Consider the following 12,666-nt stretch of genomic DNA (forward strand, 5'->3'; position numbering starts at 1 on the left):
GATGGTACATTCAGGTTGTGTATCGACTATCGAGAGTTGAACAAACTTACCATCAAGAACCGCTACCCACTACCGAGAATCGACGACTTATTTGATCAACTACAAGGCTCGTCTGTTTATTCAAAGATTGACTTACGTTCCGGGTATCATCAAATGCGGGTGAAAGAAGATGATATTCCAAAGACTGCTTTCAGAACACGTTACGGTCATTACGAGTTTATGGTCATGCCGTTTGGTTTAACTAATGCACCAGCTGTGTTCATGGACCTTATGAACCGAGTGTGTGGACCATACCTTGACAAGTTTGTCATTGTTTTCATTGATGACATACTTATTTACTCAAAGAATGACCAAGAACACGGTGAACATTTGAGAAAGGTGTTAGAAGTATTGAGGAAGGAAGAATTGTACGCTAAGTTTTCAAAGTGTGCATTTTGGTTGAAAGAAGTTCAATTCCTCGATCACATAGTGAACAAAGAAGGTATTAAGGTGGATCCGGCAAAGATAGAAACTGTTGAAAAGTGGGAAACCCCGAAAACTCCGAAACACATACGCCAGTGTTTAGGACTAGCTGGTTACTACAGAAGGTTCATCCAAGACTTTTCCAGAATAGCAAAACCCTTGACTGCATTAACGCATAAAGGGAAGAAATTTGAATGGAATGATGAACAAGAGAAAGCGTTTCAGTTATTGAAGAAAAAGCTAACTACGGCACCTATATTGTCATTGCCTGAAGGGAATGATGATTTTGTGATTTATTGTGACGCATCAAAGCAAGGTCTCGGTTGTGTATTAATGCAACAAACGAAGGTGATTGCTTATGCATCTAGACAATTGAAGATTCACGAACAAAATTATACGACGCATGATTTGGAATTAGGCGCGGTTGTTTTTGCATTAAAGACTTGGAGGCACTACTTATATGGGGTCAAAAGTATTATATATACCGACCACAAAAGTCTTCAACACATATTTAATCAGAAACAACTGAATATGAGGCAGCGTAGGTGGATTGAATTATTGAATGATTACGACTTTGAGATTCGTTACCACCCGGGGAAGGCAAATGTGGTAGCCGATGCCTTGAGCAGGAAGGACAGAGAACCCATTCGAGTAAAATCTATGAATATAATGATTCATAATAACCTTACTACTCAAATAAAGGAGGCGCAACAAGGAGTTTTAAAAGAGGGAAATTTAAAGGATGAAATACCCAAAGGATCGGAGAAGCATCTTAATATTCGGGAAGACGGAACTCGGTATAGGGTTGAAAGGATTTGGGTACCAAAATTTGGAGATATGAGAGAAATGGTACTTAGAGAAGCTCATAAAACCAGATACTCAATACATCCTGGAACGGGGAAGATGTACAAGGATCTCAAGAAACATTTTTGGTGGCCGGGTATGAAAGCCGATTTTGCTAAATACGTAGGAGAATGTTTGACGTGTTCTAAGGTCAAAGTTGAGCATCAGAAACCATCAGGTCTACTTCAACAACCCGAAATCCCGGAATGGAAATGGGAAAACATTACCATGGATTTCATTACTAAATTGCCAAGGACTGCAAGTGGTTTTGATACTATTAGGGTAATAGTTGATCGTCTCACCAAATCAGCACACTTCCTACCAATAAGAGAAGATGACAAGATGGAGAAGTTAGCACGACTGTATTTGAAGGAAGTTGTCTCCAGATATGGAATACCAATCTCTATTATCTCTGATAGGGATGGTAGATTTATTTCAAGATTCTGGCAGACATTACAGCAAGCATTAGGAACTCGTCTAGACATGAGTACTGCCTATCATCCACAAACTGATGGGCAGAGCGAAAGGACGATACAAACGCTTGAAGACATGCTACGAGCATGTGTTATTGATTTCGGAAACAGTTGGGATCGACATCTACCGTTAGCAGAATTTTCCTACAACAACAGCTACCATTCAAGCATTGAGATGGCGCCGTTTGAAGCACTTTATGGTAGAAAGTGCAGGTCTCCGATTTGTTGGAGTGAAGTGGGGGATAGACAGATTACGGGTTCGGAGATTATACAAGAAACTACCGAGAAGATCATCCAAATTCAACCACAGTTGAAAACCGCCCAAAGTCGACAAAAGAGCTACGCTGACATTAAAAGAAAAGATATAGAATTTGAAATTGGAGAGATGGTCATGCTTAAAGTTGCACCTTGGAAAGGCGTTGTTCGATTTGGTAAACGAGGGAAATTAAATCTAAGGTATATTGGACCATTCAAGATTATTGATCGTGTCGGACCAGTAGCTTATCGACTTGAGTTACCTAAACAACTCGCGGCTATACATAACACTTTCCACGTCTCAAATTTGAAGAAATGTTTTGCTAAAGAAGATCTCACTATTCCGTTAGATGAAATCCAAATCAACGAAAAACTCCAATTCATCGAAGAACCCGTCGAAATAATGGATCGTGAGGTTAAAAGACTTAAGCAAAACAAGATACCAATTGTTAAGGTTCGATGGAATGCTCGTAGAGGACCCGAGTTCACCTGGGAGCGTGAAGATCAGATGAAGAAGAAATACCCGCATCTATTTCCAGAAGATTCGTCAACACCTTCAACAGCTTAAAATTTCGGGACGAAATTTATTTAACGGGTAGGTACTGTAGTGACCCGAACTTTTCCATGTTTATATATATTAATTGAGATTGATGTTTACATGATTAAATGTTTCCAACATGTTAAGCAATCAAACTTGTTAAGACTTGATTAATTGAAATATGTTTCATATAGACAATTGACCACCCAAGTTGACCGGTGATTCACGAACGTTAAAACTTGTAAAAACTATATGATGACATATATATGGATATATATATATATAGTTAACATGATACTATGATAAGTAAACATATCATTAAGTATATTAACAATGAACTACATATGTAAAAACAAGACTACTAACTTAATGATTTTTAAACGAGACATATATGTAACGATTATCGTTGTAAAGACATTTAATGTATATATATCATATTAAGAGATATTCATACATGATAATATCATGATAATATAATAATTTAAAATCTCATTTGATATTATAAATATTGGGTTAACAACATTTAACAAGATCGTTAACCTAAAGGTTTCAAAACAACACTTACATGTAACGACTAACGATGACTTAACGACTCAGTTAAAATGTATATACATGTAGTGTTTTAATATGTATTTATACACTTTTGAAAGACTTCAATACACTTATCAAAATACTTCTACTTAACAAAAATGCTTACAATTACATCCTCGTTCAGTTTCATCAACAATTCTACTCGTATGCACCCGTATTCGTACTCGTACAATACACAGCTTTTAGATGTATGTACTATTGGTATATACACTCCAATGATCAGCTCTTAGTAGCCCATGTGAGTAACCTAACACATGTGGGAACCATCATTTGGCAACTAGCATGAAATATCTCATAAAATTACAAAAATATGAGTAATCATTCATGACTTATTTACATGAAAACAAAATTACATATCCTTTATATCTAATCCATACACCAACGACCAAAAACACCTACAAACACTTTCATTCTTCAATTTTCTTCATCTAATTGAACTCTCTCAAGTTCTATCTTCAAGTTCTAAGTGTTCTTCATAAATTCCAAAAGTTCTAGTTTCATAAAACCAAGAATACTTTCAAGTTTGCTAGCTCACTTCCAATCTTGTAAGGTGATCATCCAACCTCAAGAAATCTTTGTTTCTTACAGTAGGTTATCATTCTAATACAAGGTAATAATCATATTCAAACTTTGGTTCAATTTCTATAACTATAACAATCTTATTTCAAGTGATGATCTTACTTGAACTTGTTTTCGTGTCATGATTTTGCTTCAAGAACTTTGAGCCATCCAAGGATCCATTGAAGCTAGATCCATTTTTCTCTTTTCCAATAGGTTCATCCAAGGAACTTAAGGTAGTAATGATGTTCATAACATCATTCGATTCATACATATAAAGCTATCTTATTCGAAGGTTTAAACTTGTAATCACTAGAACATAGTTTAGTTAATTCTAAACTTTTTCGCAAACAAAAGTTAATCCTTCTAACTTGACTTTTAAAATCAACTAAACACATGTTCTATATCTATATGATATGCTAACTTAATGATTTAAAACCTGGAAACACGAAAAACACCGTAAAACCGGATTTACGCCGTCGTAGTAACACCGCGGGCTGTTTTGGGTTAGTTAATTAAAAACTATGATAAACTTTGATTTAAAAGTTGTTATTCTGAGAAAATGATTTTTATTATGAACATGAAACTATATCCAAAAATTATGGTTAAACTCAAAGTGGAAGTATGTTTTCTAAAATGGTCATCTAGACGTCGTTCTTTCGACTGAAATGACTACCTTTACAAAAACGACTTGTAACTTATTTTTCGGACTAGAAACCTATACTTTTTTTGTTTAGATTCATAAAATAGAGTTCAATATGAAACCATAGCAATTTGATTCACTCAAAACGGATTTAAAATGAAGAAGTTATGGGTAAAACAAGATTGGATAATTTTTCTCATTTTAGCTACGTGAAAATTGGTAACAAATCTATTCCAACCATAACTTAATCAACTTGTATTATATATTATGTAATCTTGAGATACCATAGACACGTATACAATGTTTCGCCTATCATGTCGACACATCTATATATATTTCGGAACAACCATAGACACTCTATATGTGAATGTTGGAGTTAGCTATACAGGGTTGAGGTTGATTCCAAAATATATATAGTTTGAGTTGTGATCAATACTGAGATACGTATACACTGGGTCGTGGATTGATTCAAGATAATATTTATCGATTTATTTCTGTACATCTAACTGTGGACAACTAGTTGTAGGTTACTAACGAGGACAGCTGACTTAATAAACTTAAAACATCAAAATATATTAAAAGTGTTGTAAATATATTTTGAACATACTTTGATATATATGTATATATTGTTATAGGTTCGTGAATCAACCAGTGGCCAAGTCTTACTTCCCGACGAAGTAAAAATCTGTGAAAGTGAGTTATAGTCCCACTTTTAAAATCTAATATTTTTGGGATGAGAATACATGCAGGTTTTATAAATGATTTACAAAATAGACACAAGTACGTGAAACTACATTCTATGGTTGAATTATCGAAATCGAATATGCCCCTTTTTATTAAGTCTGGTAATCTAAGAATTAGGGAACAGACACCCTAATTGACGCGAATCCTAAAGATAGATCTATTGGGCCTAACAAACCCCATCCAAAGTACCGGATGCTTTAGTACTTCGAAATTTATATCATATCCGAAGGGTGTCCCGGAATGATGGGGATATTCTTATATATGCATCTTGTTATTGTCGGTTACCAGGTGTTCACCATATGAATGATTTTTATCTCTATGTATGGGATGTGTATTGAAATATGAAATCTTGTGGTCTATTGTTACGATTTGATATATATAGGTTAAACCTATAACTCACCAACATTTTTGTTGACGTTTTAAGCATGTTTATTCTCAGGTGATTATTAAGAGCTTCCGCTGTCGCATACTTAAATAAGGACAAGATTTGGAGTCCATGCTTGTATGATATTGTGTAAAAACTGCATTCAAGAAACTTATTTTGTTGTAACATATTTGTATTGTAAACCATTATGTAATGGTCGTGTGTAAACAGGATATTTTAGATTATCATTATTTGATAATCTACGTAAAGCTTTTTAAACCTTTATTGATGAAATAAAGGTTATGGTTTGTTTAAAAATGAATGCAGTCTTTGAAAAACGTCTCATATAGAGGTCAAAACCTCGCAACGAAATCAATTAATATGGAACGTTTTTAATCAATAAGAACGGGACATTTCAAGAGGTCGAAATTTATAGTATTCTGAGATGGTGGCCAAGCCGGCGGCTTCAGTGGGAAGCCGGCGGCTTGCCTTGGGTCGGTGACTCGTTTCGCATGTTAAACTTAATCCGCAAGCTAACATCTTTTAACCGTCATACTCAAGCCGGCGATTTCAGGGAAGGCCGACGGCTTCAGAGATCTGCCAAATCTTTTTGATTTTGTTTCCATTTTTACTTGAACTTGCTCGATAAATTGAGGAACCGTGTCAACTAGGCCGACGGTTTCAGGGTGAAGCCGGCGGCTTCCTTTGCCTTTTGCTTGATCAACAATTTTTTTCAATTTTATGAAGATTCTGGAACATTCTGACATATTTTACTCCAAGCCGGCGGCTTCATTTAACCCATGCCGGCGGCTTCATTTAGCCGTTCTGCAATTTTCTTTATTTTTGATCCTGTTTGATACATAACTTTGATACAATCATTAGAAATACCTTTTTCCCATTTTTACCCATTTTAGTGTGTTTTGGCATTAAAATGACTCAAAAAAATACTAAGATAACTCCTCAAAATGCTATCAAAAAACTATATAATTTAGGAGTTATCAGTATGTCTTAGAATTGGCTAATGGAAAAATTTTAAAAGTAGATAAGATCTTTCGAGGTTGTGCTCTAACATTAGCTGATACACTATTTGAAGTTGATCTTAAGCCTGTTGAGTTAGGTGGTTTTGATGTTATTATTGGTATGGATTGGTTATCTAAGAACCATGTGGATATTGCTTGCGCAGAGAAAGCCATTCGTATTCCTCTCGCGAATGGTGAGACTTTAGTAGTGCAAGGAGATAAGAGTGGAATGAAACTCAACATCATTTCTTGCATGAAGGCTCAAAAATGTTTAAGGAAAGGATGTCAAGCCATCCTCGCACATGTAAAAGAGATATAGTCGGAGGATAAGCGACTTAAGGATGTACCGGTAGTAAAGGATTTTTCTGGAGTTTTTCCTAAAGATTTACCTAGTTTTCCTCTGCATAGAGAAGCTGAATTCCAAATCGACTTAATTTCGGGTGCTGCACCTGTTGCTCGACCACCGTATCGATTAGCCCCTTCGGTATTGCAAGAATTGTCGAACCAATTACAAGAATTGTTGAATAAAGGATTTATTCGACCTAGTTCATCGCCCTGGGGTGCTCCTATTTTGTTTGTAAAGAAGAAATATGGATCTATGAGGATGTGCATAGATTATCGAGAGTTGAACAAATTGACGATTAAGAATCGGTACCCACTACCGAGGATAGATGATTTGTTTGATCAATTACAAGGATCTAGTGTGTATTCAAAGATCAATTTGAGATCTGGTTATCATCAGCTAAGAGTCAAGGAGGATGACATTCCTAAGACCGCTTTTAGGACGCGATATGGCCATTATGAATTCTTGGTCATGCCGTTTGGTTTAACTAACGCACATGCGGTATTCATGGATCTCATGAATCATGTGTGTAAGACGTATTTGGACAAGTTTGTTATCATGTTCATCGATGATATTTTGATCTACTCCAAAAGAAAAGAAGAACATGAAGAACACTTGAGGTTAATTCTTGGATTGCTAGAGAAAGAGCAATTGTACGCCAATTTTTCAAAGTGTGATTTTTGGTTACAGTCGGTACAATTTTTGGGTCACGTGGTTAGTAGCCAAGATATTCATGTTGATCCTGCCAAGATCGAGGCTATTGGCAATTGGGAAGTTCCTAAGACCCCGACTCATGTGAGCCAATTTTTAGGTCTTTCTGGATATTACCAAAGGTTTATCCAAGATTTTTCGAAGATTGCGCGACCTTTAACTACATTGACTCACAAAGGAAAGAAGTTTGAATGGTTGAAGGAACAATAATCTGCATTTCAACAATTGAAGCATAAATTAAGTACTGCACCCATATTACCATTACCTGCTGGAAATGATGATTTTATGGTTTATTGTGACGCTTCGCGTCAAGGACTTGGATGTGTTTTGATGCAATGACAGAAGGTCATTGCCTATGCATCGAGACAACTGAAGTGCACGAGCAGAACTATACAACTCATGATTTAGAGTTGGGAGCAGTTATCTTTGCACTTAAAATATGGAGACACTATTTGTATGGAACTAAATGCACTGTGTTTACGGATCACAAGAGTCTTCAGCATATTTTTTATCAGAAACAATTAAATATGTGACAATGACGTTGGATTGAATTGTTGAATGATTATGACTGTGAAATCCGTTATCATCCTGGGAAGGCTAACGTGGTTTTCGATGCGTTAAGCCAGAAGGAAAGGATTAAACCTCTGCGATTTAGAGCATTGAATATGACTATTTGTGCAAATCTTGTTTCACAAATCCGAGATGCTCAGTTAGAGGCTATGAAAGAGAAGCATTGGAAGGATGAGGCGACTAAAGGATTGGTTAAGCAATTTGAAGTAAAGGGTGATGGGACCCGATACTTTGCAGGGCGTGTATGGGTACCAAAGTTTGGTGAATTAAGAAAACTTGTGCTAGATGAAGCGCACAAGACGAGATACTCAATTCACCCTGGAACCAGGAAGATGTATCATGATCTCAAGGAATTTTATTGGTGGCCTAACATGAAGGCTGACGTTGCTACTTATGTGAGCAAATGTTTAACTTGTGCGAAAGTTAAAGTGGAGAATCAAAAATCATCAGGGTTGTTGCAACAACCAGAAATCCCACAATGGAAATGAGAAAGAATAACAATGCACTTTATAATGAAGTTACCTAGAACCGCGAGTGGTTATGACACTATTTGGGTGATTGTCGATCGTCTTACTAAGTCTGCATATTTTCTATCTATGAAAGAGACGGATAGGATGGAGAAATTGCCACAATTATATTTGAAAGAAGTTATTTCAAGACATGGAGTGCCTGTCTCTATTATATCTGACTGTGATAGTCGATTCGCGTCAAGATTTTGGCAATCTTTGAAAAACGCTTTTGGAACTCGTGTGGATATGAGCACCACCTACCATCCAAAAACCGACGGACAAAGTGAAAGGACCATCCAAACCCTAGAAGACATGCTTCGGGCATGTGTTATTGATTTTGGTAGTGGATGGGATAAATATCTACCGTTAGCGGAATTTTCATACAATAACAGTTATCATGCTAGTATTAAGGCCGCACCATTTGAATCTCTCTATGGTAGAAAATGTATATTGCCTCTATGTTAGAATCAAATGGGTGATAGACAACTCACCGGTCCAGAAATCATACATGAGACAACCGAGAAAATCTTCATGATTCAAGAGAGATTGAGGACTGCCATGAGCCGACAAAAGAGCTATGCTGATGTTCGCAGAAAAGACTTAGAATTTTAGGTAGGAGACAAAGTCATACTTAAAGTGTCTCCCTGGAAGGGTGTGATTCGATTTTGGAAGCGAGGAAAACTAAACCCAAGATATGTTGGACCGTTCGAGATAATTGAAAGGATTGGTCCTGTGACTTATATATTGAAACTACCGCAAGAACTGAGCGGTATCCGTGATGCTTTTCACCTCTCAAAATTGAAGAATTGCTTGTCCGATGATAGTCTCGTTATTCCATTCGAAGAGATTCGTATAGACAACAAACTTCATTTTATCGAGGAACTAGCTGAGATCATGGATCGCGAGGTTAAGGGATTGAAGGATAGTAAGATTCTGATTGTCAAAGTTCGTTGGAATGCTCGTAGAGGACCGGAATTTACTTGGGAACGAGAGGACCATATGCGGCAGAAGTATCCACATCTTTTCACTGATATCACACAAACATCAGGTACTACCTAAAATTTCGGTACGAAATTTTCTTTAACGGGTGGGTACTGTGATAACCCAGATTTTTCCGACTAGGTTTTCTTAACCTAACTTGAATGATTTAAGTTTCGACACGATAAGCAATTTGATGTCTTGAGTCTTTTTAGTCTTTTGTAAGATTTATGGTTATTTTGTAAGCATTTAGGGAACTACTACTTTCAGCCTAACTTTAATTCACAAGGTAACAATAAATAAAAGACTATAACATTTTTACATATGCCATTTCATAAGTGTATGTAAATAAATCTCTTAAGTATTTACTATAATATATAAAAGACCTTATTAACTAGTAACATGTAAAATACATCTTTTTATATCAAAGTGATACTTGAACATGTACATTAAAATAAGGCTTGCATCATTTACAAACTAACTAGCACCATTAACACTTAAGCTCTTTATTAGTTTACTAGCCTTCATTACTTAACCTTAAGTGTAATTAGGCTTCCATGCATGCAATTAAGCTACTTAATCCCATGCATCAAACATCACCTCACTACATTTATTGTTGCATGAACTTTTAGTCATCCTTATCCCCTTTTTTATCCCCATTCACGCCACTACCACCCATCATTTTACCACTCACCTAGTTTTGTTACTTACACCTTTTCTCTCAACATCCATCCACCTTCATATCAATCTTCATACATCTTCAAACCATCTTCAAGTCATCTTCATCATCTTCATCTTTCATCTTCATAAAGGTATAAAATTTTAACTAACTTCTTCATCTTTTACAAGCCCTCTAACAAGATCAAACTTGGTGAGAATACTTGAACTAGTGTTTAAACACAAGGATGTTCTTTTACTAAAGCCATGATCTTGTCAAGTTATGGCTATATTTTTATACTTACATATATGTTATATATCACTAATAAAAGTTATTTTGAAGATTTGAACACTAAAATACAAGAAAAACCAACTAAAACACTTAGAAACTTCATAACCATGAATCTGTCCAAAACAACTTTGGTAAGTTCATCACCTAAAACCAACTTAGACTTTAGATCTGTTCATATATATGTTCTAAGATCTCTGTAAAATTTTCGTGATTTTTTCTTAAAGAAAAGGGTATATTTGATTTTAATTTTCTCACTATGGGTCAGACTTTGGACTGATCTGACCAAGGTCAAAAGATTGGGTAATAAATAAAAAACTAAAAATGTTCTGGAGATATAATCTTTTGATCTTTAAATAGGACACATAGAGGAGTAAATCTCAATTTGAACCACTCAAAAACATGTAATATTCATGGAGAAATGACCTTTTCTTGTTGACCTATGAGATTTGTTGTTGTCTGAATTAGGACTAGAAAACCACTTGCAAAACTAACTTAATGGAGACTTGGAGTCAAATCCTTTTAAATACAAGTTATTTTATGTCTTTTAAACCCTTTGTAAAGAGCTCAAGTCAAACAAAAGTGTTTTACTAATTTTAAGCTTGCATGAGAACTAATAGTGTAAATATGGACAGTTTTTCACACTTGTGAAAACATGCACTTTTGATCAACTTTTATTTTGAGTCTTAAACCGAGCCTTATATATTTGAAAAGAGAACTCAAAGGCCTTTCCATAGGTGGTAATCTCATCCTATATGGATGTGTATTTTGGGAGAAACACTAGGATCAAAATGATGGTTCAAAACAGTAAATTCTAAAAATACTAAGTAAGGAAACTAAGAACTAAACGAAACCAAAAACTGAAACGAACATGTAAAACTTACTAACTCATATAATAAACTTAACTAAATACTATATTTATCATAGTATGACCTCTGACCTAAATCATTTATCTAGGTTCTTGATCTCGGAGTCGTTGAAATACTTAACCGCACCTATTACTTTAGCCGTTATGCATCATTGTGAGTATCATAGTCCCATTTTTACTTGATTTTAGCAAACTTATTATTTTGGGATGAGAAACATGCTTCTTTTATGTTTTACACATTATGGACATAAGTGCTTAAAACTATATCCTGTTGTGTTGAGTTTATGACTTAGCTTAAACCCTGATTATGATATAGTTAATTACTTGTTTGCGGTAAACGCGAATACTGTGGATAGATCTATTTGAGGGTGAGTACTCACATCCGGCTTAGTCTTCAGGCTAGCAGATGCATAACCTTCGACTTTGTAGCTCTAGCTAAGTAAGACTATATGATTTCGGGTTCTTGATTATTAAGTTCGATATCGGGAGCTCATGTTTACTTAGAATATAACTGTTTATACTTGAAAATCTTATGGTCCATACATTTATATACATTAAACTTATGGTCTCACCAAAATTATTGTTGATGTTTTTAAGCATGTGTTTTCTAAGGTCCTTAAGTAGGAGTCCGCATACTTTCAGGTTGGCTTTTGGGATGTTATCAGGATGTCGGGACGTCATTTTAAAAATAAATCATCATGCACTATGTTTAAGAGTTATACTTTTTTTTGATTTGGTTGTAAGTGTTGTATTTTTCTTTTGAGTCCCGACATGTAACATAAAACTTGTACTTGTATGTCGTAATAAAAACGTTTCCGCTGCCGTCATTAGAAACCATTAACTATAACTGGGACACCTAGCACGTCACATTTCGAGATCGAAATGGGGTCGTGACAAAAATCTCCAAAATTGTTCATAGGATTAGAGGTCTTTCGCATTGATAATTTTGCTGCACACCTTTGTGTTGGAAATATTTGATGAAAAGTGTGTGTTTCACCAAACTTTGGACACAAATAATTATATGGTTGAGTGACATATATTCGCAACTATTTGGTGGGTTTTGTATTCCTTGACAAGGGCTTTAAAACGAGCCAAGAGGTGTCCAAAACTGGTTAAAGGTGAATGAGATATCGAATCTCAAAGTTGTGTGTTTGATGCAAAAATATGGAAAAACTAAAGTGAATGCAACTTGTCCCACATAGGAGTGGAGATGAACATATGAGTGGTATATAAGTTCTTATACTCCAACCT

This window comes from Rutidosis leptorrhynchoides, chromosome 7 (assembly GCF_046630445.1).
Source record: "Rutidosis leptorrhynchoides isolate AG116_Rl617_1_P2 chromosome 7, CSIRO_AGI_Rlap_v1, whole genome shotgun sequence".
Lineage (NCBI taxonomy): Eukaryota > Viridiplantae > Streptophyta > Magnoliopsida > Asterales > Asteraceae > Rutidosis > Rutidosis leptorrhynchoides.